Source organism: Triticum urartu, unplaced genomic scaffold, assembly GCF_003073215.2.
Source record: "Triticum urartu cultivar G1812 unplaced genomic scaffold, Tu2.1 TuUngrouped_contig_8131, whole genome shotgun sequence".
Taxonomy (NCBI): Eukaryota; Viridiplantae; Streptophyta; class Magnoliopsida; order Poales; family Poaceae; genus Triticum; species Triticum urartu.
Window position 1 is genome coordinate 1 of NW_024119048.1, and position 3998 is coordinate 3998.

The following is a 3998-nucleotide window of genomic DNA, read 5'->3' on the forward strand; positions in this document are numbered from 1 at the left end:
GGACCCTTTAGTCCCGGTTTGAGACACAAACCGGGACTAAAGGGCATCGCACCCTTTAGTCTCGGTTCGTGTCTTAAACCGGGACTAAAGGGCTCAGGTGAATCGAGACTAATGCCTTAGCCGCACAAATTGGGACCAATGCTCACATTAGTCCCGATTCGTGACTGAACCGAGACTAATGTGAATATTGCTCCGTGACTAAAGCCCTGTTTTCTACTAGTGACATTACAAAGAACAAGAAAACTCTGTGATTTGGCACAATATCCAGAGTCCAGACTTGCTTACACGTTACCCGTGAGGAGACAGATACACTGCTGAGGTGATAGATCTCATTTTACAACTCATCCCGGACAATCTCTGCCGGCACGGGGTTACCGTGGGGAAACTTGGTAACATCGATCCCTCTGTTCATGCAGGGTAGGACGCCGTTGCGGGAGGGCCAGTTTCCAGGGATGACCTCCTCCGGGCCGTTAATGATGTAGTCGCCGTTTTCCCCAAGGGTGAAGTGAAAGAGAATATACCTATTGTCTTTGAATAGGTAGGCCTGCTTGGGAGCATGTGATGCAAAGGTAGCTCTGATGTCTCTTTCAAACTCGGAGTTGCGAAAGCAATGTAACCATACACCCACTAGTCTAGAAGCACAGGGATAAACGCCTGAACCGAGCACCGCATGGATACAACATGCTGCACGTACGCTAGTTGGATGATTTGAAGTTTGGACCCATTGTGCTGCTGTGATACATGTCTTGAACTACGGCGACTGACCAAAGCGCATCGGCGAGGCTGAAAATTGCGAGGGTTTTGGACACAAGGAATGTCAAGGGGCAGATAATGCGATCGATTTGTTTATAATGGAAAAGTAGTAAAATTGAGTATTTCTTTACAACATAAACCCTATCTGGTTGGTGTCCAGGGGGAGAGCATGACAACATTTTTCCTGGCAATTTAGTCGTATCGAGGGTGATAGCTTCTTCGGAAAAACATGACATTTTCTAGGAGAATGACAGTTTTGAGCCTTCTTTCCAGAAAATGTCATGTTGTTCTGAAAAACTATCACCCCAGACCAACTAAAATTGCCATCAAAGCATTGACAAATGCCACCCTCTCCCAGTGAACGTTAGCTAGATAGGAGGGCCCTTTAACGGAAATCCGAGGCGTTATAACTCGGATGTTTTACCCTTTATGGAATAGATATATGGAACACTAAATTGCGGGAGACTACTCTAGATTACGCAGTTTAAAGCAAAATCGGGAAATAAATGTCTGAAACGGAAGCAGAAAACCCGCCACCAGACTTTTATTACAATAAGTTGTGGATACCAGCAAACAGGAAACATAACGCTCTCACACACATTAATAGAAGCAAAAAAATACCCTGATTTTGCACAATGTCCAAAGTTACTTAAACAAGTAGGGGAAAAGAAAAGACATACATCCATGTATAGATCTTATTACAGACTCATCCGGGACGTGCTCGGCCGGCACAAGGTGACCATGGGGAGATGCATCCGGCACAGGATTACCATGGGGAGATGCGTCAGGCAAAGGGTTACCATGGGGAAACCCGATAACATCGAGCCCTATGTTTCTGCAGGGCAGGACGCCATCGAGCGAGGGCCAGTTTCCACGGACGATGTCCTTCGGGCCGTCAATAATGTAGTCCTTGTTCTCTCCAGGGGTAAAGTGGAGGAGGATAGCTGTTACCTTTGAACAGGTAAGCCTCCTTGCATACATGCGAGGCAAAGGCAGCACCGATATCTCCTTCAAACTCAGAGTCACGCAGACACTGAAACCCAACTGCTATGGGAGTTATAGCTATGAGTTCTTTCCTATAGTAGTTGATAAGAGCATAATTTGAGCCTTTGAATAGATATGCTTCACCGGTCACGATGGATTCAAACGCGGCATCTATCCCCTTCTCGAAGACGGTCCCTCTGAAGAAAGGGAACATCTGTCTGATGGCTGTGATCCCCTCTACAATGTAACCACCAGTGGTCTTTGGTGCGAAGTTTATCCGTGCGCAGAGGTTCCCAGAAAAGATGATTGCTTCAGCCTTCAGCACTGCTATGAGAACCGAAAGAAGCGTCTATCCCGTACTCGGCAAAAGCAGTCCCCGCAAGAAAGGGGAAGCTAACGCCTATGTAGTGTGGGCCATTGAGTATCCTGTCATTAGTTGAACCAGGCGCGTAGTTCACGAGAACATACTTTTCCTTGATGAAGATATAGACTTCATTCCAATATGTAGATCGAAATGCAGAGTCGATATAGTTGGCGATGTGAGCCACACCCTCTGCATAATACTCGATTGGAACATCATTTGTGGTTCCTAGTGATCGCCTATATGGCCAGATACTCTCTATCTCTTCAGGCACATATTGAATTCTTAGAGGCCTTGTCTGGTTGTTATGATCAATGTACTCCATAATCGGATGTATGATAGGAATATCCCTTGGTGGATGTGACTGAGGATTGAAGTTTCTGTTTATGTATAGAACATCTTCCAATCGTTCTCCACATCCTCCATTCCTACAGTACAACAGGGCACACACGTAAATATTTTTTATTATTAGAAGAAACTGCATCAAATTGAATGTCAATGAAATAGAATCAAGTTATACGAGAACTTCTTTTTTAGATAAGGAGTATGAGCCGGAAAGCCTGTGCAGATCGAATATACTGAGGAGCAATGCCGACAAGGAAGGCTACCTCATCTTCATACAGCGATATGCACGGGCTTGTCTCACCTTCACGAAATGTTTGAGCAAGCCAGATACCGCCAGGGGCATATATCTCATAGCGATATATACGGGCTTGTCTCACGTTGGGAAACCAGGACCTGCTCAGGGTAGTGCTAAAAAAGATGTAATTGTCCGGTCTTCGGGTGATAGTAGGCATTACCCCATGGTGCAGGTAAAGTTCCAAGTTGCAGTATATGCTGTTCGGAGTGTTCATTTCGAACCTCCCTTTAAATCCTTTACGGAAGACCGATTCGTATGAGGTTAGATCAAACCGGTACACAGGGTTCGAGATATCCATACATCCATCGCTACTTCTGTACTCAATGTCACGCAAAATCGTGTTGTTCGAGTCCGAGGGCCTGAAATGAGTAGCAAAAGCACACACCAAGAATTCAACAATGAGAATGCAGTCTTTTATGGATGATTGATCGAGCACCTGATATTGGTCTCATGGACAGAATCCACCATTCACTGGGCGTAATCTTCACCATCCTCAGTCATATTTTGACGCAGGCACGCAGCACCACCTCTAGATGGCGCGTCTGGTGGTATCGACATCGGTTATTCTGAGCTCCTGCTCGATCTGATCCCCTGCAATAATACGCTGCAAAAAGTAGAGAAATGATATGAGGCGCCGGATGAAGGTGCGTCTCCAGTCTCCACACCGATAGAGGCGGAGCGTTGAACGAGCCGAATCCAAGACGGGCCAAGAGAAAGATCTGGGGAGACTAGCATCAGGAGGAGCATAGCATCAGAATAAACTGAGGGAAACAGAGTGTTTGCCTAGGATATACTCAAAAGCGGAGTGTTTACAGACCTGGGTGTGTCTCGGCCATGCTCAGGCTCAGGCTCAGGCTCAAGCTCAACCAGGCGGCGCGGCCGCCGACGGGACCAGGGGACGCCTCCGCCTCTGCCGCCGGGATCCACTTCCCCTCGCGCTCAGGCTGAGCCTGAGGCTCAAGCCCAACCGGGCGGCGCGGCCGCCGACGGGACCAGGGGACGCCTCCGCCTCTGCCGCCGGGATCCACTTCCCTTCGCCGACGTGCGCGCTGGGGAGTCCTTCTCGGAGGTTTGGAAGCCAGCCCTGCTGCTATTTTATCGTGGAGCGATGAGCTGATGATGAAGGTGGGCGCGAACTCAAACCGCGCGCCAACCACCGCCACATGCATCGGCTGGAGTAGTACTGCTCCGTACTGTTTAGCACTAGAATAACAGTGGCCGATTGAGCAAGTGGAATTATCGTGGTCTTTTCCGGGGGGT

The 3998-nt window shown here is 48.0% G+C and overlaps 1 long non-coding RNA gene across 2 annotated transcripts; it reads right to left on the reverse strand.

Annotated features, from left to right (window-relative positions):
• Positions 1-1288: 1288 nt before the first annotated feature.
• On the reverse strand, positions 1289-3670 carry LOC125531800. Of its 2 annotated transcripts, none has more exons than XR_007293525.1 (3): positions 3556-3670; positions 3175-3466; positions 1289-3097 (listed from the first exon to the last, which is right to left on the reverse strand). It is a non-coding gene; the product is annotated as an uncharacterized LOC125531800 (long non-coding RNA). The 2 variants fall into 2 exon arrangements; XR_007293524.1 differs by having other exon boundaries at positions 1289-2526; positions 2707-3466.
• Between the last annotated feature and the right edge of the window lie 328 nt (positions 3671-3998).